The sequence below is a fragment of the Corvus hawaiiensis genome, chromosome 6 (genome assembly GCF_020740725.1).
Source record: "Corvus hawaiiensis isolate bCorHaw1 chromosome 6, bCorHaw1.pri.cur, whole genome shotgun sequence".
NCBI classification, from domain to species: Eukaryota; Metazoa; Chordata; class Aves; order Passeriformes; family Corvidae; genus Corvus; species Corvus hawaiiensis.
The window spans coordinates 1,559,550-1,582,510 of record NC_063218.1 but is presented as its reverse complement, the minus strand read 5'-3'; the positions used below and the strand labels follow the sequence as shown (position 1 = coordinate 1,582,510).

Sequence of the window (22,961 nt, the reverse complement as noted above, 5' to 3'; positions counted from 1 at the left end):
CGCTGGGGCTGCGGTCTTGTTGCTTCTCCCTCGCCCCCGCGCCCTCGAGGTGGCCCCGGTTCGGCGGTGCCCGGAGGCGAGCGGCGGGGAGAGCCGGGCGCTCCGCCGGACCCCGCGCGGCCGGGATGCTGCCCGGTGCCCCGCTGCCGGCGCTGCCTCGGCCGCGGTGATGCCTTGGTCCCGGCGATGTCTTGATCCCGGTGATGCCCCGGTTCTGTCGATGCCTCGGCCGCGGTGTGGCCGGTCCCGGTGATGCCCCGGCCACGGTAATGCTTCGGTACCAGCGATGCCCCGGTTGTGGCAATGCCCGGATTGTGGCAATGCCCCGTCCCCGGTGATGCCCCGATTCTGGTGATGCCCCGGTTGTGGCGATGCCCCGTCCCCGGTGATGCCCCGGTTCAGATGATGCCCCGCTTGTGGCGATGCCCCATCCCTGCCCCGTACCCGCTGATGCCCCGGCTGTGGCGCTGCCCCCGCGGTGCTGCCCCGGCCGGGCGGGGGGGTTATGTAAGCGGCGCGGCGGGGCTCGGCGGCGGTGCGGTGCTGCCGGCAGCTCCGGCACTTGGGGCTGAGCAAGGAGATCCATGAATTTACCATGAAACGCTTCGTGTGCCATTCGCTCCTCCGAGCCCGCCCGCTCCCGCACTTCGGCATTCGCTTCCCACCGGGAAGAGAGCCCAAATTAGAGATGCACCCCCCTTTTTATTCCTTAATTTGGCAAAATCTTTGGGATTGCGAATGTCTGAGGGGCTCAGCCCGCGGCGGATGGATGGCTGGGTGCGGATATCGGCGCTGGCAGCGGCTCCCTGCCTCCCCCGGCACACAGGCACATATTGTTGGATGCTCTGGAATAGCAACTGCCTGGAATAGGAGAGGGCTTGTTCGGGGAAGAGCGTGGTGGGGGCTGGAGGGAGGAGATGCGGGCTCAGCTCCGATGGCACTCGGGGCTTCGGAGTGAGACTTTGGTGCTGCTGCTTTCTCCTCCGGTGCGATGTGACGGCTTTATTTAGGTTAAGGACGGGGAGCGAGGGCTGCTGAGAGCGGGGGGGAGCACCGGGAAGTCAGGCGTGTGTGGCTGCTCCGTGTTTGAGAGCGGTGCCGTGCGAATTTCCATGTCTTCATGGACTGCTGAAGGTCGGCTTGGGAATGTGGACAAAAAAATTGCAAGCCCGGGCTGTGCCTGCAGCCCCCGAGGAGCCTGCTCGGTGCGCCAGGGCCATTTTGGGAAAGCAGGATTGGAAGGCTGGACCCTGTAGATGATCCAAAGTGAGCCCTAACCTGGGAGAGGGATCCTGCTGGGATCTTGGTGCTTTGGAAAAATCGGTTTGCGGGATTTGAACGAGTTTTTTGTCCTTTATCGAAGATCCCGAGAGCCTCGCAGCTCTGCTTCCCGGCGTGGTGCTGCCAGGGAGGTGTCTTGCCACGTTAACACTTATTCCTTGTTTTTGTGCTCCTCTGGGAGCGGGCACAGCTCCAGAGCCCTCTCCATGAGGAAGGTGACGAGAGGAAGGAGCAGACTGGAATCCATCCCTGCTCCCTGTTGATATTCCCAGTCCTGCAGGTGGCTCAGCCCCATCCCGCAGGCTCCGGCTGCTGCTCCAGCTCCTCCCTGGCTTATCCCACGGGAGGACCTGGCCTTGGCACGGCTCTGCCTGGTGATGGGCACTCGCTTCCCAGCCCTGGATGCTCCCATGGCTCCGGCACTGCTGGAGGTGCGGGGAATGCCGGCACGGAGCCTGGCACGGCACCGCCCGTGCCCACCCGCCACGGCAGCACTCGGGAGCTGCTCCCCTGCCTTTAAATGCAAAATAAATCCCCCATTTGCTGATTCCGAGTTCCTATAACAGTCCGGATTAATGTGCCGTGCTGTCTGCCTGGGCAGCTCCTCGTTAACTCCCCCGATGTTCCGTTGGAATGCTAAAGCTGGGATGGAAAAGCCGCGATCCTAAAGGGAAACCAGCGCAGAACTGGGAGCAGGGCAGGCCCAGCCCTGCCCTGTGCCACGTTCTGCTTCCTCAGGAGATGGGGGAGAGCGGAGCTGCTGAAATCCTTGGGAATTCGTGCAGTTCTTCAGCTCCGCTCGTTTTCCTGGCCAAAGAATCGGGAACGACTCCAGTGCTGCGCTTTTCCTCCCCTTTCCATGATGCATGACTTGCACTGCTAATAAAGCAGAAAATTTAGGGATTCAGGACAGGAGGGTTCTCCTTTCACCCAACTTCCAATTTCCAGAGGGAAAAATCGGCTCAGCAAGGAGCCTGACACGGGCACGGGGAGGTTTGAACAGAGCAGAGGCCACTCAGCAAAAAAATGGGAATTTTGGGAGAGTGGAGAAGGAATTCTGGGGTTTGTTTCTCCCCGGCTGAGTGGGCTCGCTGGGGATTTGGGATCCCGTTTTGTGCCCTGTGCAGTGAGGAACAGCACAGAGAATTCCTGGATGGGAGCCTGGAGAGCCTGAGTGCTTCCAGCACCTCCGGGGTGGGGGCTGGAAAGATCCTGGGAATGGGGGGGACCTTGCTGGAGTAAGGGGCTGGTGGGGTGATAATCCCGGCTCCAGTGACAAAGCCGACACTTCCTGACTCCGGGAAGCTGATTCCAAGTGGAATCTGGGAGTGGCTCTGGGACCCCCTGGGTGAGATCCCGCTGGGGTCCCACGGGGAGTGCACCCCCCTCTGAGATCCTGGGGCCGCTGGGCTGGGGTTTATCCACTCCTTGCCGAGTTTTCAGGAATTTTGCCATGATTTCAGCTGGAATTCAGCAGAGCAGACCCCGAGGATGAGTTTTTCACGGCTGGGAACACCAGGGATGACACAGGAAGGGTGTGAGGATGACAGTGACCCCTCAGTGCCGCCCACTCGCTGTTCGAACCCAAATCCTGTAGGGAAAAGGGCTCAACATCCCATCAGGATAACCTCAGCATGGCTCTAAATTCCTCCTGGAATCACACATGGAATAAGTGTGGACTGTTTTCAGGAATATCGGAGCCTTCCCGAGCCTTTGCACCAAATCCAGGTGTGCAGAATTTTGGGAGAAGCACCCACGGCCTTGGGAACAACGAGGTTTCCCATTGCTGGTGCAAAAAACCTGGAAGTGAAGGAATTTAATGTGTTAAATTCCAGGGAAATTCCTGGTTCCTCTGGAAGTGAAGGAATTTAACGTGTTAAATTCCAGGGAAATTCCTGGTTCCTCTGGAAGTGAAGGAATTTAGTGTGTTAAATTCCAGGGACATTATCCCGGTTGATCCAAGCCCCAAATGTCACCCAACGGCCTCAACACTCATTGCAGCTTTTCCAAAGAGCCTGCTTGGAACTGGGCATCCCAAAACATGGACCTGCCCCTTTTTCCCGGGATCCAGCTGGATTGGGGGCTGCTGGAGCTCCTTGGATCCCGGGGGAGGTGGAGCAGGGCCAGAGGGCATCGGGAAGGATCTGGGAAAGACCTGGGAAAGATCTGGGAAGATCTTCCGCCCCTGCGGCCGCCTCTTTGTGCTGCCGGGGATTATTCCCTGGTGCCCAGATCCCGGAGGGATTAAGGATCGCTGCCTTTAGAGCTGGGAGTGGCCTCCAGCCGCTCCAACCTGGCCTTTCCCAACGTTTTTACGGGTGGAGCGAATGGATTGGAAGGATGAGAGGAGGGATGGGAAGATAAAATCACTCTGAGGGAGAGTGTTGGGCTCCTTAGAAGGGCCGGGTCCTCGTTGCGAAACCTCTGGATCAGCGGCCAGGGAAAACCTCTGGATCGCCAATCCCAGAGGGAGGATATCCCATGGAGGGGACTTCCACGGAGGGTATTTCCATGGGGAATATTTCCACGGCCTCGCTGGGTGAATGCCGGCCTTGTCTGGGGCGCTTGAACCCCGCACAATTCCCGACATTGTGCCAGGGAAGCTTCCCTGGGAACAGGGAAGGAATTATGCGCTGCCGCAGGGGCAGCTGCGCTCCTCCGGCGCCTGCTCCAGGAGTTCTGCGGGAGCCAGCGGATCCTTGGGAGTTTTAACTCTTCCCTGAGCCCTGGACAGGGATCTCCTCCTCCCTCCGTGCCGCACTTGTTTGGGATTTCTGGGATGAGCTTCAGCTCCGTGCAGAGTGGGGAAGAATGCGTGGAGAGCCAAGGGATTGGGATGGACTCCGCTCCCACGGATCGGGTTGTGCCGAGGGTAAGGAGCTGGGAACACCCGGAATCCCGGGAGGAAGGGACTGGTGACCTCTGGTGTGCGAAGTCAGGTGCCGGTTGCGCCCCAGGGTGGGGATTTGGGGTTTAGGGTGAAATTGTTGAGATTTAAATCGGATTTAAGCTCGGTAAATGTGTGGGATTTCGGATGAGCCAAAACTTCCCTGCGGTTTGGTGCATCCCAGGGTGCGTGGAGAGCTCGAAGGATCCTCCTGGAATGCTGGGAGCTGCATCCCTGCTCTGCTGCCTGTGCTGTGGGGTCAAAACGTTGCCTTGGACCCACGTGAGGGAGATTTGAAGGGAATTTGGAAAGGAAAAGTCCTAAAAAACCCAAAAATTCGAGTTCTGGGGGCTCAGAAGAGCAAAATCCAGAGGAGTTATGGTCAGTCTGAGGAAGAGGAAGGAGGAGAAAGGGGATTTCGGGAGCTTGGATCTGAGCTGGCCACGTGCTGGATGTTTGGGATGAAACAGAAATGATTAAAGGGCAGTTCAGTTTTCCACCTTCCTCAAAAGTTTTTTGGGATCTCCTTGGGTGAAGGGATAATGATCCCTGTCAGTCCATATATGGATTATACCGATCGGTGTATTCCTATAGGGAATGGGCTCCTCTGCATGGAATCCTCTTCCTCCAGTGGGAAATTCCCTTTGGGATGGGATCCCCGTGCAGGATGCAGACTGGAGCAGGGAGGATGTTGCTCCTTCCCCTTCCAGGACCGGGATAATCCCATTCAGCCCTAACTGGATGAGCTCAGGGATAGAAATTGTTTACTTCCCATGTATTTTATATCTTGGAAGGAATTTTTTTTTGGAGAAAGGGGATTTTGGGAGCCTGGATCTGACCTGGATGTTTGGGATGCTGCAGCTCCATCACCGCTGGATCACCCTTCCCTCGAATCCAGGCTGAGTCCTGACAATTCCCATCCCATCATCTCCTTTATCCTTTTATAGCCCCTCTATCCAATTCCGAGGCCTGTCTGGATCCAGAGGAAATTTTTCCTGCCTTTTCCAGAAATAATCTCTCCAAAAATAGCTGGGAATGGAGGGTGCTCACTTGGCTCTTCCCAGACGGATTTTGAAGCCTGGGCTCTTCTGGGATAAGGATTTTTTTCCAAGACGTGGGATCAGGCTGTCCATGAGATTCCTCCTCCCATGGAATATTGAAGGACCGAGCCTTGAAATTCCTGCCAGGCTCACATTTTGTTGGATCTCAGGGAAAAGTTCTTCCCCCAGAGGCTGGTGGGCTCTGACCAGGGAATGGGCACATTCCCAAGGCTTCAGGATCTCCAGGAGCATTTGGACACCGCTCCCAGGGATGGGATTGTTGGGATATCTGGGCAGGGCCAGGATGATCCCGGGATGATCCTGGATGATCCCGTTCAATTTGGGATATTTTAGAACCACTCCCAGCAGCACCAGAGTTGATTTTGATGCGTTTGCCGTGGGATTCTCAGGAAAACGGGACTGGAGGAGCTCCGTGCTTAAAGAAGGAGATAAATGGGATAAAATTATCCCAGGAAAACAGGGGCAGGAAGAGGTGAGGAGCTGGATCCAAGGATCCATTGGAGACGTTGGAGGAGGTGACAACATCTGAAGTGATCAAAGCCCCAAAGTGAAAATCCAAAGGATTTTTTTCCTGGCTGGATAATTGGAGCAGCTCCCTAAGAGATGTGCTGGAATTCCTGATGGAAAACATCGGATGCTCCATCAAATGTGCCAGAGGTTGGATATTGGGAAAATTCCTTCATGGAAAAGGTTGGCCAGCCCTCCACAGCTGCCCAGGGCGTGGTGGAGTCCCCAATTCCAGAGGGATTTAAATCCCTGTGGATGTGGCACTTGGGGAGCCGGGGCTGTGGTGGCCTTGGCAGTGCTGGGAATGGTTGGATTCGATCTTGGAGGGCTTTTCCAACCGAAATAATCCTGGGATTTATTAACAAATGGATGTGACTGTGGAGTATTTCAGCATTTGAGGGAGAAAACGGGGCAGGAAATTGGGGTCGGATGCCTCTGTCTATATTGGAGGTGGATCCCATCCTGGATGGTTCCAGGATCCTGGGATATCCTGGGAATTCTGCTGGTAGGCAATGCACGGAATTAATGGGGCAGTGCCATGAAATCCAGGAGTGTCTTCCCGGCAAAGCAGATTTCCATGGAAAATGATTAAAGGGATTGGTTTTCCTTGCAATTCCTGAATTTTAAAAATAATGGGATTTTCCCACAACTGGGGAAAACAGGTGGGAACCATGGAGTCACTGGGATCTCCAGAAGGAGCAGAGGAGAGGCTGGGAATGACGAGCGATCCATGTGGCCAGTCCAACTTTTCCTATCCGTGGAGGTCGGGAATACTTTGGAATGCTGACAGGGAATGGATGGATTGAGCCTTTCCGTGGCCACCAATCCGTGCTGGTGCTCCTCCATCCCTCCCTGCTGGAATTCTGGGAGGACAGGTGGCCTCTGGTGGCTTTTGTCATCTCCAGAATTTCCCGGAAACCTGGGAGATTTGGGAAAATCCCGTTCCAGCAGCCGCTTTGGCAGCCCCAGGGTGGGATTCAGAGCAAACCTCAGGGATCTGGTATTCCAATCTGGGATCCTTCAGGAGATATCGGGAACCCAGGATGAGGGGAAACCGCTGGGATTTTATTCCCACCATCGATTCCCTGAGGGATCCTGGCTGCTCGCCCATGGATTTGGGAGATGGGGATCAGAGGCTCCCGCTGAGCAGACGGATGAGAATCCCTCTTCCTGTTTTTTTCTGGGATGCTTCATTCCAGTCCAGGATCCATCCCTGCTCCATCCCTGGGTGTTGCTAGCTCCGGATTCCTCCCAGGAATCCATGGTGCTCTCAGCACTTGGATTAATCCACATTTCCAGCTCGTTTTTCCAGCTGGAATTCCCCTTGTTCTTGTTTTATGGATATTTAACCTTTGGGAAGTTTAATGCTGGACTTGGAACTGTTTTCCATGAGATGGGACATACGGAGATCCTGAATCCTGGAATGGTTTGGGCTGGAAGGGAATTAAATCCCGTCCCATCCCAACCCTTCCATGGGCAGGGACATTTCCCATTATCCCAAGTTTCTCCAAACCCCATCCAGCCTGGCCATTCCATGATTCCAGGATTGATATTCCTAAGGGAGACGACTGATCCCATCCTTTTATCAGCAGTAGAATCCTTATATAAAGTGTTCCCAATATCCTGATCCAACGGGGAATGCTGAGGTGTCGCCTCTTCCCTGGGTTCGGGAAGGAAAATCCGTTTGGAATGGGAAATCTGCATTCCCAACTCTCCGGGCTGGAATGCTGAGGTGGGATAACAACTCCTCATGGATCTGCTGGAGACGGCGCTTCCAGAGGGATCCTGCAGGGAGCTCGGCCACCCCCCGGGATGGTGCAGGGTGTGCAGGCTTTTCTTTGGAATTTCTGGCATCAGGAAGATCCTGAGAATCCCAGGGAAGGGTTTTCCCAAGAATTTTCAGCTGAGAATCCTTGGGAAGTGCTGGGAGCTGGAATGTGCCTGGTGGGAGTGGGAGCTGCAGGGAATTGGGATTGTTTGCATTCCAACCCAACCTTTTGGAGAAGGATGAGCCAATGTGGGGAACGGAGGGAATTCCCAGGTCATGGAATGTTCTTTATCCAGCCTCTCCTGCCTCAGGATCCCATTATCCCATAAATGTGACCCCTTTCCCAAGAAAATTATTTGCATTGTTAACAATAATCCTTGATAGAAAGGGAGCTGGATACCTGAAAAATTCCAGGATTTCCCTAGGAGTTAAAAAAAAAAAAGGGATATTTGGCATCCCTGCTGTGCCATCCATGGGTTTTTGCACTGGAAAAGGGAAAATGGGAGCGGGGAGCTGGAGGAAGGAGAGGAAAAGGTGGGATGGGGGGGTTGTTCCTTCCCATATTCCCACTGCATCCCATTCACTTCTGTCGTGGATCCCATCCCAGCTATTCCACCTGCAGCTAAAAACTGGGAGATTTTTCCAGCTCAGGAGCCTGGAATACGAGTTGGGAACTAAGGGAATATTCACAAGGGAGGGGAGCTGCAGGAACTGGGCTCTGCCATGGGAATAAAGGATTTTCCCTGGAAGTGGGAACTCCGCTCCCGGGCTGTTGGATGCCTTCCCTTTTCCTGATTTTTTAGCATTATTTTGATGGAATATGGAGCAATCCAGAAGTCTGGGAAGTGTTATACTTCAAGGCTCGAATCCATGCGGGAATGGTGCCACAGGAGTTTTCGGGACAGGTTTTAACCTGGAGTTTGATCTCTTCAGGTGATGGGACAAAGTCATTCCCTGTTTTCCCAGCTGTCCCTCCTCTAGGAAGGGATGAGATGGAGAAAAATGGGAATTTTCCCAATTCGGTGCAGCTGGAGCAGCTCATTAACCAACCAGAGCTGCTCCCATTCCCATTTTTTTAACTCCTCCCACCTGGAATTCATCCTGACCATTATTTAAATCCCAGCCAGGCTGGGAGCTTGGTTTAATTCCCCCCCTAAAAAGCCTTGGAATGAGCTGGAAGAGCTCTGGTTATCCTGCTTTTCCAAATGTGAGTTTTTATTCCTTGTTAAAATCATTCCTTCAGCTGAGCAGGGAGGGAAAGGTGTGCGGGAAAATCTGGTGTTTTCCTGGATGAAAAATTCCAAATGAAACACGGATAAGGAGGGGATTTCTTTGTTGTGCTCCAGGTTTTTCTGGGATGTTGAGTAAAAGTTCTGGAGCAGCTTTGGTGGGGCTGGAGGGGGGCTCTGCTCCCAGTGCTGCCTCTGGAATTGCTGTGCCAGGAGCTTTTCCAGGTTATTCCATGTGGATTGATGGAATTCCAGGGGAAAAGGAGGCTTTAAGGAGTCTGGAGTCTCTGAGATGTGGCTGATTTAACATGAGGGGAAGGATGTGGGGTTTGGGATAAATTGTGACTTCCAAGAGTTATTCCAGGGGATCAGAGGGCTTTGGAAAAGCTGGAGTTTTCCTGGATAAAGAAAGAAATTCCAAGTCAATGAAAACATGGATAAGGAGTGGAATTCTTTGTTGTACTCCAGGTTTCTCTGGGAATTTTGAGTAAAAGTTCTGGAGCAGCTTTGGTGGGGCTGGAGGGGGGCTCTGCTCCCAGTGCTGCCTCTGGAATTGCTGTGCCAGGAGCTTTTCCAGGTTATCCTATGCGGATTGATGGAATTCCAGGGAGAAAAAGGAGGTTTTAAGGAGTTTGGAGTCTCTGGAATCTGTCCTTTTCCTTGCTGGAACAGCAGTTTGGTGGGAGGAGAGGGAAGGATGGTCCCACGTGGAGCCACAAGTCGGGTGGATGAGGAATGAGCTGCTCTCCAATCCCAGAGGAGAAATCCTGGCCTTTTCCAGGAATTCCCGGTTTTGTACCGTGGCAGGAAGGGAGCTGGAGGTGCTGGAAAGGATTTACTTGGGATCAGCAAGGCTGGGTTTGCTCCTTGGCTTTGTTCCTGATCCCAGCTGGGCTCTATTAAACCCAAACAGTGTTGTGACACCAATTAATTAATTATCAGTTAATTAATGGGACCTGGCTGTGGGTGCTGATGGAGCTGGGATTTTTGGGATTGTCCAGTGTGGGACCAGGAGTTGGATTGGATCCTTGTAGGATCTTTGACCTGGGGTTCCTGATCCCAGCTGGGCTCTATTAAATCCAAGGCATTGTATTAGAACACCAATTAATTATCAGTTAATTAATTGCACTTGGCTGCAGGTGCTGATGGAACTGGGATTCCTGGGATTGTCCAGTGTGGGGCCAGGAATTGGATTGGATTCTTGTGGGATCTTTGACCTGGGGTTCCTGATCCCAGCTGGGCTCTATTAAACCCAAATGGTGTTGTGATGCCAATTAATTATCAGTTAATTAATGTCACGTGGCCATGGGTGCTGATGGAGCTGGAATTCCTGGGATTGCCAGGAGTTGGATTGGATGGATCTCTGTGGGATCTTTGACCAGAAGTTCCTCATCCAGAAGTCCGAGCTGGACTCCATCAAACTTTGCACTGGGACACAGATTAATTAATTATCAGTTAATTAATGGCACCTGGTTGTGGGTGCTGATGGAGCTGGAATTCTTGGGATTGCCAGGAGCTGGATTTGATCCCCATGGGATCTTCTCAACTCAGGATATTCCGTAATTCCATGAATGCTTTGTGCCAGCCAAAAACGGGGCTGAACTGATGAATTAAGAAGCGTTTTCCAAACCTCTGGGCTGGGATTTAAGCTGTATCCATGGATTCCTGGGATGTTGGGAATGTCCCGGAAGTGGCCGCTCTTTTCCAAGTGCAGAATTCCGCAGATCCCAGCAATCCGTGCTCGGCCAGGCTGAAAAGCTTTTGAAGAACAAAACGTGAGGGAAAAATTCCCTCATGGAATGGTTTGGGTTGGGAAGGACCTTAAATCCCATCCCACCCCACCCCCTGCCATGGCCGGGGATGCTCTTCCCGATCCCAGGTTGCTCCAAGCTCCATGAGCACTAATTGGATCTCGTTAGTTTAATTAATCTCTTTATTTTTGCCTTGTAGGAAAGCTTAGCTTTACCTCTGGCACCAAAACCCCCGGAATTTTCCCACTGCGATCCCAATCCCGAGAAAAAGAACATTTTTTGCCCACAGCAACTCCGTGCTCAAAAAAAAAAAAAAAAAAATCCCTCAAACATCCGGGATTTTTTTAGAAGTGCAGCATCAATACCCTGGAACCAAATTCCCATCCGGAGAAATCCAGTGGGAATTCTCCTATGGGTTTTTCCCACCTCCCCTGAGAGCCCAATCCTACATGTGCTGAGGGAAGGGAGCTCCTGAATATTTTTTAGGGATTGTGGGAATGAAGGCAGGCATTCAATGAGGGTGTTTAAGGAATAAATGGGATCCATCCTTTCTGTGTTTGCTGGGAAAGCTCTGGAATTCTTCACTTTTGGGTGGGATTTTCCAGCTGATTTTTAGGAGACACAGAAGTTCCATGTGCTCTGCCTGAGATGTCCAGGGATTTGTGGATTGGGAAACTGGGACAGGATGGGATAAACTGGTGAATCCTGGAGCTGAGCTGGTAGATCCCTGAGTATGGAAACATTCCAGGGGGATGTTTGGATGTGGATGAAATCCTGGAGATTTTCCTCCTCTTGACTGGTCGGGAGTAGAGTTTACGTGGAAGATTCCTGGTGTTCCACAGGATGGATTGATCCAGGTGTTTTCCTGTTTCCAATTGGAAAAGTGCTCTCCCAACAAATGGGATGGGTTGAATTTAATTCCAGCCTCTGGAGCTTTTCCATGGTGGTCCTGGTGGGAAAAATATCCAGCCCTGTCTGCAGCAGAACCCCCTCGGATGTGGGAGTGAGGGAAATCCGGGATGGCCTTCCCTTCCCGAAATTTCCCACTTGGTTATCCTGGATTTCCCTCACTCCCAGCTCCTTTTCATCCCAAATTTCCCCCCTTGGATCTGGGAGTGAGGGAAATCCTTCTTTTCCCAAAATTTCCCACTGCCTGGGATGCTCTTCCTGGAAGAACCAAAGCTCTTGGGGGAACATCTGCCAGGGATTCCCTGCTCAGGCTGGGAGAGGTTTTATGGAATGGGATTGTGGAGCTGGGATTCAGGGACTTGGAGTAAACCCTGAGTAAGTTACTCATGGGGTGGCTCCAATCCCGTGGGAAAATGGAGTGTTATCCCAAAAAAGTGGGATTTGGAAAGGGACCTTGAAGGGTTTTGAGTGGGCACTGATATTCCAGGAATTTCCCAGGGCTGATGGGAACTCAGAGGGCTGGGCTGCTTCCTGTTCCTCTTTCCCAAATTCCTGGTTGGAAATGCAGGATGTGTGGGAAGAAACGTTGCTCTGGGGTTTTCCCAGGATGGATTCAGGATTGGGATAAGCCAGGGGAGGTTTGGGATGAAAATCGGGGAAAAGTTCTTCCCCCAGAGGATGGAATAAGCACTGGAACAGCTCCCCAGGGAATGGCAACATTCCCGAGGCTGCCAGAGCTCCAGGAGTGCTTGGACACCGCTCCCAGGGATTGTTGGGATATCTGGGCAGAGCCAGGAGCTGGGACAACCCCTGTGGGTCTTTTCCAGCTTGGAAATTCCATAGTTCCCTGAAGGCTCCAATCCAGCTGTTTGTCACTCCTGTGCCCAGATGTGCTCCCAGCACCGATCCCGGGGGGGGTTGGGAAGCAGAACTTTGGGAAGCAGGAATGAGGCTGCCAGCCCAATCCTTGTGTTTGCGCCACTTCCATGATGGATCGTTGGATCCCAGGGCTGCACATGGAGGAATTCATTCCCCATCATGCCCACTTGGGTTCTGGGCCAAACTGGTTTCTCTTTCCCAAGCCTGGAATGACTCACCAGGGAATGTGAGCTCTTTCCATCCCCCCCCTTCCCTTGGTTTTCTCCCCCGCTCCATATGGAGGAATAATAAATAAATAAAGCTTTGAATTTTGGGAATGCTGAGGGATGTTTGGGATGGCAGAGTGGTCCTGGGTGCCTGCTTTGGAATTTCTGGGAAGGGCTGGGATAGGACAGAGCTGCTGGGCACAAGGAGGACCTGGAGGCTGGAATAAAGGGATTTTTTATGTATGGACCTGGATTTTCTGGATGCTTCAGAGGTGCCTGATCTTGGCTCTTCACATCCATGGAAACTCAGGATTCCTGGAGCGTTAAAACCCTCAACGTTTGGGAAGAGAAGGGTGATTCCGTAATTTAAAAGGAGGATGTGATGGGAATATTTAGGTTGGGAATGCAATGGGAGAAATGGAGAATTCCAAGGAATCAAAGAGCTTTAGCAGGGAATGGAAATTAGAGCTTTTTTCCCATTTTTTTTTCCCATTTGGATCCAGATTTCCTTGGCCTCCAAAGCCTTTAGGGTGGGTTTGTGCATCACCTGGCCCAGTGGGATCCCAGCTCCTGGCATGCTTTCCAAGGATTTCTGACCATGGGAATAATAATAATAATAATCATCAGCATATCCTGGGGGAACCGTCATGGTTTTATGGAATTTAAGGGGGAGGGAAATTCCCCCCCCAAAAAAGGGATTATTAATTACTGTAAGAGGCATTAAAAGATCGTTTGGATTTCATGGAAGTTTCAGGAGAGCTGATCCCAGGAGCTCGTTTTAGTGGGAATTCCATCAGCTCGGAGCTGCTGCCCAACTCCAGGGCGATTTCCAGGAGGTCCTGGGGAGTATTTCCCACTTTTATTCCAAGGAAAAACGCAGAGAAATTGGGAATTTAAGGCATACAAGGCAGGGTTTAGCAGCTTGGTGCATTTTTAAATAGGGAAGTGAAAATGAGGATTATGGAGAAAAGTGGGAATTCCAAGGATGGTGCTGCCTAAATTTTCCTTGGAATTCTCTAAAGTGCATCAAAGAAATCCTCTTAAATTTAAATACAGGGAGAGGTGGGAATTTGGGAGGGAATCTGGGTGTTGGATTTGGGTCCTGAGCGGTTGGTGCTGAGGATATTCCCAAATTCTCTTATGGAAAAATGTTATTTTGTTAGAATCCCGGTATTCTGGAATGGTTGGGATTGGAAGGGATTTTAAGGCTCATCCCAGCTGTTGGCAGGGACGCTTCCACGCTCCCAGGTTGCTCCAATCCTGGACCTTGGACACTTCCAACACTTCTTTTCCAGGGAAAACCCTGCTTTTTCCATGTGCTGCTGTTGGAATTTGACAGAGTCCTTTGCCTCGGGGGAAAAACCTTCTGGCATTTTCCTTCTTCTGGGTCCTCTGTGGGGTTTTGGGTGTGACTGGAACAGTTTGGGGCCTTAGGAAGATTCCTCACAGGCTCTGTGTCCACGTCCCACCTCCTGATCCTGAATTCTGAGAATTCCTTGCAAATTTCTTTGGATTCCTGGAAAACTCAGTGTGAGTTATCACTGGTGATAACTTGGAGGAATTTTAGTGCAGCTCCAAGAGGGTTTTTTCCTCTTCCTGAGCCTCTGGAATGCTCAGGCCGGTGGCACGAGGACATCCGAGCTTCCAACTGTTTTTAAGAGCTAGACAATGGGACTCGGATGGGTTTTGAAAGCGATAATTTGGGATTTACTTCCAAGGATTCTTGCTGGATTGGCCCAGCCCATCGGTTGATTATTGTCTGGGAATTCTGCACTTCATCCTGTGCCCCAAAACGCCTCAGCTCGGATCTGATGGAATTGGGAGAGCTTGAGGTTCAAGGGAAAAGCTGGGAATAAAAATGACTGGAGGAGCAGGGAGCAATTCCCTGTGGGATTTCAAATCCCTGTGGATGTGGCACTTGGGGACAGGGGGCAGTGGTGGCCTTGGCAGGGCTGGGAATGGTTGGATGATCTCAGAGGGCTTTTCCAACCCAAACAATTCCCATTCTGGAATTATCCCACCTCAGATCCTTTGGGAGCATCCCAAAATCCAGTTTGCCCACTGGATTATCTCCTGCTGAGTTTGGCGTGCCCGGGAATGTCCTCCTGGCACAAAGCAGCGATTGGACCCCACAAAGCCCAGCTCACCCCAAAAAGGGTGCGGGGCACGTGGGGCCTTTTAGGGTGGGCCAAAAGCTCCTGGAGATTCCAGAGCTTTGCCTGGGAATGAATTACTCATCCCAAGCCAAATGATTTTGGGATCATTGGAATGGGGCTGGGAACGTGCCAGGAACATCCTCTGGTGCTGATGGCCTCGATGGAGTTGGGATCATCCACGGGATCTGTGGAGTTTTGTCCCAGATTCTGCCCCAGCTCCTCAGTCCCACCATGTTGGGCTCTCCAGGCTCAGGGTGGGCTCCACCACGAGTAGGAGGACGCACCTGGGAGCTATTCCAGGCTTTTTGTCCCTTTTTTTTTCATGGAAATCATCACGGAACAGGATTTAGGAATATCCTGGCAGCTTTGCATAGTTCCTCTCTCCCTCCAGCCCTATTAATCCATGTGACAAATAATGGGGACATCAAAGGACAACTTCCAGAACTTCTGTTTTCCCACCCACCAGCTCTTCCAAAGCCGCTCTTCCCCCAAATATCACGGCACAGCGGCAGCTCCGATGCCGTTTCCCAGCATCCTGCCTTCCCTCCTTTTGACTCATTCCCAGAAATCTGAGTGGGGCAGTTCCTTCCCTCCCAGCAGATGGAAGAACCGGAAACATTTGGATAATTGTGAGGGGGATGATTTTCTTGGAAGTTGGAAGGGATCTTAAATCCAATCCCATCCCAATCCCACCCCTGCCATGGCAGGGACACCTCCCACTGTCCCAGGCTGCTCCCAGCCCCAATGTCCAGCCTGGCCTTGGGCACTGCCAGGGATCCAGGGGCAGCCACAGCTGCTCTGGCAATTCCAGCCCAGCCCCTGCCCACCCTCCCAGCCAGCAATTCCCAATTCCCAATCTCCCATCCAGCCCTGCCCTCTGGCACTGGGAAGCCATTCCCTGGCTCCTGTCCCTCCAGGCCTTGTCCCCAGTCCCTCTCCAGCTCTCCTGGAGCCCCTTTAGGTCCTGCAAGGGGCTCTGAGCTCTCCCTGGATCCTTCTCTTCTCCAGGTGAACATTCCCAGCTCTCCCAGCCTGGCTCCAGAGCAGCTCCAGCCCTTGGAGCATCTCCGTGGATTCCTCTGGATCACTCCAGCAGCTCCATGTCCTGCTCTGGAGCAGCTCTGCAGGTTGGGTATCACCCAAGGGGGGCACAGGGACAGAATTCCCCCTTTCCTCCTTCCCACACTGTGGGATCAGCCCAGGGAACGGAGAATTCCAGCCTGAGGCACTTCCAGCTGTCTTCCGCCAGTATTCCCAAACCTTCTCCTCAGCCCTGAGCCATTTTCCAGCTCTCCCAATTTTTGGGAACAGCCTGGTTTGCACTGGGAGGGGCTGTGCTTTGTGAGGGGCTGGAATTCCATGGAAAGCTGGATTTTTCCATGCGGAGAGGGAAGGTTCAGCCACATCCCAGGCTTAAATGCAAGCATTGATCTTCCTGGGCTGCCTCTGGAATGGCAACATCCTAAATTCCAATAATTGGGAAAAAATAATTGGGGAAGAATTGGGAAAGCAATAATTGGGGGAAAAGCTCCAAAATAACCTTTCATGCCATTTTCCTGTGTTTATCCAAGGAATTTCTGTGTGCCTGAAGGCTGGGATTGCTCATCCCACTGGATTTGTTGTCCAGCAGGAATGTGGTGAAAAAGATGGAAAAATGCACCTGAGTTTTTTAAGGAATGATGACAGTGGGGAAAAACATTCTTGGAATTTGGAATTTTAGTGAAACCTCTGGAAAACGGAATGAAATCTGGGCTAGGAGAGACCGGATAAAAATGCTGATGGATGCAGGGCATGGAAATATCCTGGATTTTTCCAGGGATAATTGTAAATTAACTCCTTTTATTTGTTGGTAGCTGTTTTCCATGGATTTCTACATCCAGCCTTTTTTTATGGAGCATCCAAGCAAGAAAACCGGGAGAAAACAGAGATGCAAACAGGATTTGGGGTACAAAATCCCCCCAATTTTCCTTTCCCAGGTTTCCATACACTTAAAAATCCAATCCAAGCTCAGAGATGCCCCAGAAGAGCTTCCCGAGTGCTCCTTTATCCCTTCCCTCTTTTCCATATGGATTTGCCAGGATTTCAATTGCAAATTGCAGCTGCAGGTCCTGAGCTCGGCAGTAGCTGGGAGGCGCTTCCAAAGGCGTTGGATTCACCCTGGATCCGTTGGATTCCGCTTCCCCCAATCCCTTCTCCCGCCATCCTGATCTCCTCAGGGTGTTTTTCCTTGCCCAGCTGCTTCCCAGCCCTTCCCAGTGCTCCTGTTCCGTGCTGGTGCACAAGGAAAATGCTGGAATGCCAAGGTTGCTCTCCTGAGATTCCCTCTCTGGAAATTTATGGAGTAGGGAAGTGGAATCCGATGTGAGCACGGATGGATGGAAGCCATGGATGGTTGAGCCAGCTCAGCCATCCATGAGGAATTTCTGCTTCCATAAATACCTGTCTCTGAGGTGTCCATGAGGAGAAGATCCTTCTCCAAAGGATGTTTTCTCTGTATTTTGATCATTTTTTCCATGATTTTATTCTGGAATTTGCTCTGGTGAAGGGGCTCTGGGCACAGCCTCTTCCCAAAAAAATCTCAGGTGCTGGCAACCAGGAAGATCCCATTTTTTTCCATGGTGAGATTTGCTCCCTCTGGAATGCTGAGCTCCCTGTGGGATGTGTGGTGCCCATGGGAGGCTGCCCAGGCTCCTCTCCAGTAGCACCAAATCCAAGGAATCCTTGTTCATCCCTGAGCTCCCATTCCCAGCCTGGCTCAGGGCCTCTCCTCTCCCGTGGCTGCATCCTCATCCAGGTGGACTTGGGATTATGGAGCAACGTTGGGAATGGATGGGAGAGGATCCTTGTAGGGATGGCCTTGATCTCTCCTGTCCTTGGCTTATCTGGGTGGGAAAACCAGGAGGAGATTCCTAAACAGGGGATTTTCCCACATTTCTGTGGTAGGAAGAGGATTTGGGAAGCTCACAGGGAGTGGAGCTGCAGCACCCTCACATCCCAAAATCCCTGTTCCCACTGTGGGCTGGAAAATGGCTCATTCCATGAAAAACTCATTTGCATCCTAATGACTCTGCCAAAGAAGGCTGGGAAAAATAATCCTTCCATGGAGCAGGAGGAAGGAATTTATCCCGGAATCATGGAATGGGGTGGGTGGGAAGGGATAAATCCCGTCCCATTCCCATGTCCCAGGCTGCTCCCAGCCCCAATGTCCAGCCTGGCCTTGGGCACTGCCAGGGATCCAGGGGCAGCCCCAGCTGCTCTGGCAATTCCAGCCCAGCCCCTCCCCACCCTCCCAGCCAGCAATTCCCAATTCCCAATCTCCCATCCAGCCCTGCCCTCTGGCACTGGGAAGCCATTCCCTGGCTCCTGTCCCTCCAGGCCTTGTCCCCAGTCCCTCTCCAGCTCTCCTGGAGCCCCTTTAGGCCCTGCAAGGGGCTCGGAGCTCTCCCTGGATCCTTCTCTTCTCCAGGCTGAACATTCCCAGCCTGGCTCCAGAGCCCTGGGATGGACTTAGTGGCTTCCTCTGGATTCATTCCAACATCTCCACATCTTTGCTGTGTTGAGGGCCCAGAGGTGGATGCAGAATTCCAGGTGGGAACTCAGGAGGACACAGCAGAGGCTGAATCCCTTCCCTTGACCTCAGATCTCTCTCCCAACACCCCCAAATCCTCATTTCCAGGGCTGTTTTCCATCCATTCTCCACCCAACCAGTTTGTGCTTGGAATTCCCGTGTGCCAGGGCCAGGACCTTCCCTTTATCCTCATCCAAATCCCGGGGCTCGGGAATTTTTCCCACACACAAGCCCACAATCCGGGTTTTTCACTGCGCACCCCAAACCTCCAAAGTAGCAGCTCCAGAGCCGGAGAGCTCTTCTTTTCCAACTTCCTGACTGAAAAAAGATGGGAATATTCAGCAGCTGAGGTCGGAACGATCCAAAATGTTTCATTTTCATCCCGCTCCGCACTTTTTGTGCTCAGATCAGCCCCGTGGGCGTTGCTGGCACCACCAGGATTTCGCTGTTCCGTGCTGCTGGCAAAGCTGGCACTGCCTTCCCAGAATTTCTGTTAGAGCTGTGCTGGCTCTTGGGATTGAGGAGTGGGAAGCTCTGCTCCAGGTGGGATTACCTGAATTATTATGGGCTGGCTTTGGACCTTTGCTGGAATTAATTCTTATTTATAATTATTTTAATTGAATTTAAGCATCCTGATCCTCCGTGCAGAAAATTGGGATTGATGCCCATCCCGAGGTTAATCATGGAATGGTTTTAGGTTGGAAGGGACATGAAAATTCCCCCCACTTCACCCCTTTTCCATAGGCAGGGACACCTTCTACTATCCCAGGCTGCTCCAAGCCCTGTCCAACCTGGCTTAAATCCATGAATTCTCCAGGATTTCTGGTCACTTGGATATTTAAGTTTCATTTTTCCCATTTAATTTGGGATTTCACCCTCAGCTCCAGCCACGCTGAGCGTCTCTCCCAACTGCTTTGTTAGGAGCTGTTTTGCATGGATTTGTACATCCAACCTTTTTTAGGGAGCATCCAAGCAGGAAAAACCGGGAGAAAACAGAGATGCAAGCAGCACCTCACCCCACAAATTCCCCACGATTTTCCTTCCCAGATTTCCATAAAAATCCAACCCAATCCAAGCTCTGAGATGTTCCAGGAGAGGGAGCTGAGAAAATGAGGTTCAACCCCAAGTGACCCAACCTCTTCCCATCGGTGGTGAAGTCACATCCCTCTAATTCCGGGTTGGAATGGTTCTAATCTACAATTTTAATGGAATTTTCCCCTGGAGACCTCACTAAGAGCCACTTTTCCCTCTCTGGATTCCCACAGCAGGACCGTGGGTGCTGATGTTGCAGAAATCCTTCATTAACTGCTGAAAATTTAATTGCTCCTGAAGTGCCGGCTGTATTCCCAGATTTCCCCGCATGCTGGATGATCCATGTGCTGTTCCTGTTTGTGGCAATTTGGAAATGCACCGGGGTCTCTCGGAGTCATTTGGCCCAAATTCCAGAGTGGCCCGTTAGGTGCTGCATTCCCAAAATTTTTTGCTGGAGCTTTGACTTCCCTGGCAGCCAAATCGTTCCTCCTTGGCAGAGGGAAGAGAGGCCTGGGAGTTTTAAAAGTGCAAATTGGAACTGTTGGAATATTCCGGGGAACAAAGGCATGGGGAAAATGATTAAAGAATATTGGGAATGCAAACTGGGATTGGAGATTTTAGCTCCAGGATAAGACAGGTGCCGGTGGGATGAGTGTGTGCTCCGAGTGTGTGGGGCTGTTCCGGCTGAAATCCTGATTTTTCTTGGCTAAAGCAGCAGGAAATGGAGCCCAGCTTGATTTATTCCAGGGGAAAAAGAGTTCACGATCCAGGGTTTTATTTTTGTTGTGGATTTAATTTGGCGGAGTGATCATCAACCCTGATTCCCAAGGATTTGTGCCCTTGGAAGGGACCTGGTGTGAGTTAGGAAATAATCCTGGGAATGTTGGTGAGATCAGCTTTGTCCTGAGCAGGCGCAGTGTTCCCTAACACCTGGATATCATGGAAAAATGGGATAAACTTCAGGATATAAAGAGGTTTCTCACATGGGGCCAGGCTGGGAGAGCTGAGAATGTTCACCTGGAGAGGAGAAGGATCCAGGGAGAGCTCAGAGCCCCTTGCAGGGCCTAAAGGGGCTCCAGGAGAGCTGGAGAGGGACTGGGGACAAGGCCTGGAGGGACAGGAGCCAGGGAATGGCTTCCCAGTGTCAGAGGGCAGGGCTGGATGGGAGATTGGGAATTGGGAATTGCTGGCTGGGAGGGTGGGCAGGGGCTGGGCTGGAATTGCCAGAGCAGCTGGGGCTGCCCCTGGATCCCTGGCAGTGCCCAAGGCCAGGCTGGACATTGGGGCTGGGAGCAGCCTGGGACAGTGGGAGGTGTCCCTGCCATGGCAGGGGAGGGGTGGGATGGGATTTAAGGACCCTTCTGTCCCAAACTCTTCATGGAGTCTGGATTTATCCATTTTTCCAAGGCATGGGGCAGTGGGACAGGGAGGAGAGGCAGATTTGGGGCAATTCCAGCCACAGATGGATTCTGTGGGATTTTCCTGCTCACGGGAAAAATCCACTCACTGTGCTTGGTGCGGAACTGTCCCTGTAGGAGACGATTTGTATCCAGCTGATCCCATCAGAAATTCCTTTGGGAACAAATGTTTTGCCACTGGAGCAGTTTGGGCAGCTCCAGCCCTTTCCGTGTTCTCCCTCCTGGAATTGGCTCCGGAGAGGCTGGAGGAAGTTGTGCCACAGGTGCTGCAGTTTGAGGCTCTTCCAGATCCATGGGGACCTTTCCTGGCTGCCCCAAAGAGTTTGGGAATGGGAAACTGACGTGGATGGGATAAGGAGAGCAAACGTTGCTTCCAAAGGTGGCCACACCTCTGGAATGCTGTTTCCATGAGGAGAAGCTGCAGGAGCAGCCCTGCCCCCAAGCAGGGAATGGTCAGCTGAGCTGGAATTGTTCCTAAACCTTGGGCACTGCCTGGATCCATGTCCCAGCTCCATCCCGCTATCCCACATCCAGAATTCCCATACAGCACCTTCAGCTGGATTTCTGGGCTCTTTTCCCTTTCTTTCCACTGATTTTCCTTGTCTTGGAGCAGTGCTGGGAGTCAGCTGTCACCTCCAGGTGACAACTCCTGCGTGTCCCCCCTCTCCCACTCTCAGCTCTTCATTTCATGATTGGGCATTGTTTGCCTGGATGAATTCCCACTTTTTTTCATGGAATGTCACCTGCTGTGAGTGCTGTGCCTCTGGCTGGCCGCTCATCCAAGGCCTGGCCAGGAGGGAGATGGGAATGGGATCCCTTCTGGGAGGCTGCTGTGTTCTTCCTTTAGTTAAATTTATGGATGCAACGATGGTTTAAAGGCACCTGGGATCGGGGATACCTGGAATAGGCACGGGAATTAGGAGGGGGATGGGAAAACGCTGGCACAGATTCCCAAAGCAGCTGTGGCTGCCCCTGGATCCCTGGAATTGTCCAGGTTTGGAGCAGCCTGGGATAGTGGAAGTGTCCCTGTCCATGGAAAAGGGCTGGAATGGGATGGGATTTAAGGTTTCTTCCAACCCAAACCATTCCATGTTTGGGATTATTTCCTTTTCCCCCCCTTTTTAACCCTTTGTTTCCTAAGGCTGGAGTGTCATGGGAATGAAATTCCCACAGGGATTTTTGGGTGGAGTTAATGCTGCTGCCAAGTGGCTCACGTGGGATTTGTCCTTCCTGTGGGAGTTTGAGCCTTGGGCTGGGAATGATGGAGAGAACGGGAATAGGGAGTGATCCCAGCATGGGAATGTGGGCGTCACCTCTTGGCAGAGGAATTTGGGATTTCCTGGAATTTCTCTTTCCTGGTGCTTTAAATTTGGGATTAAGCACTTGGGGAAGATCCCAAAACTCAACCGGTGGCTGTCCAATCCCTGGGGACACATTTCCAGCTGATTCCAACAACAAAACCCCATGGAAAGATCCCCAAGGCTGCATTTTGGCTGTGGAATTTGGTGCCAGCCAGCAGGGATCCGAGAAAGCTGGGAATGGGTGCAGAAGGTGGGAAAAGCATCCTTTATCCCAAAAATGGGAATGGCAGGAATTACTTCAGCACCTTCTGCGGCTGTACAACAAAGGGAACGCTTCCCACAAAAAAAGTGGGATCAAGGAATGAAAAAATGGGGAAGTTTTCCCTGTGTGTGATGTTGGACTCGGATATCGAAGTCAGGGATTTGTGCTTCCGGATCTTTTTATTCCAGCTCCGCAAATGCTCTCTCCAAAATTAGCCAAGGATTCCAGCCACCGCTATTTTTAGGGAAAAGGTTTTATTTTGGATCCAGTTGGTCAAAGCAAATGAGGAGGGTTTTCCAAGAAACTCTGGGAAGCGGGAGAGCAGCTCCATCGGGAATCGGCCTCGAGTCACACCAGGAGAGGCTTAGATTGGAGATCGGGAATTGTGTTTTTCCCATAGAAGGCTGGAAAGCCTTGGAATGGGCTGCCCAGGGAGTAGTGGAGTCTTTATCCATGGAAACATTCCCAAAAAATATGGATATGGCACTTAAGGGCATGGTTGGACTCTGATCCTAAAGGTCTTTCCCGACTTAAATAATTTTAGGATTCCTCTGGAAACCTGACCACCATCGATATTCCCAGTAATTCCTGGGAGCTGAGACCATTTGAGCGCTGCCAAATGATCCCAAAATCCCACAAAACTCATGGAATGGATAAGTTTTAGACCTCTCTGCTTCCAGATTTTTAGGCTTGGAGTTGTTGTCATCGCTGGGGCTTGGAAGAAGGTGACCCCCTTAATTAGTGAT

The 22,961-nt window shown here is 51.9% G+C and overlaps 1 protein-coding gene across 2 annotated transcripts in view; it reads left to right on the top strand.

The window, feature by feature from the left end:
- The window catches only part of MDGA2 (MAM domain containing glycosylphosphatidylinositol anchor 2), a 233,286-nt gene that overhangs the window by 842 nt on the left and 209,483 nt on the right, over positions 1-22,961 (top strand). The gene's annotated exons all lie outside the window — the stretch shown is intronic.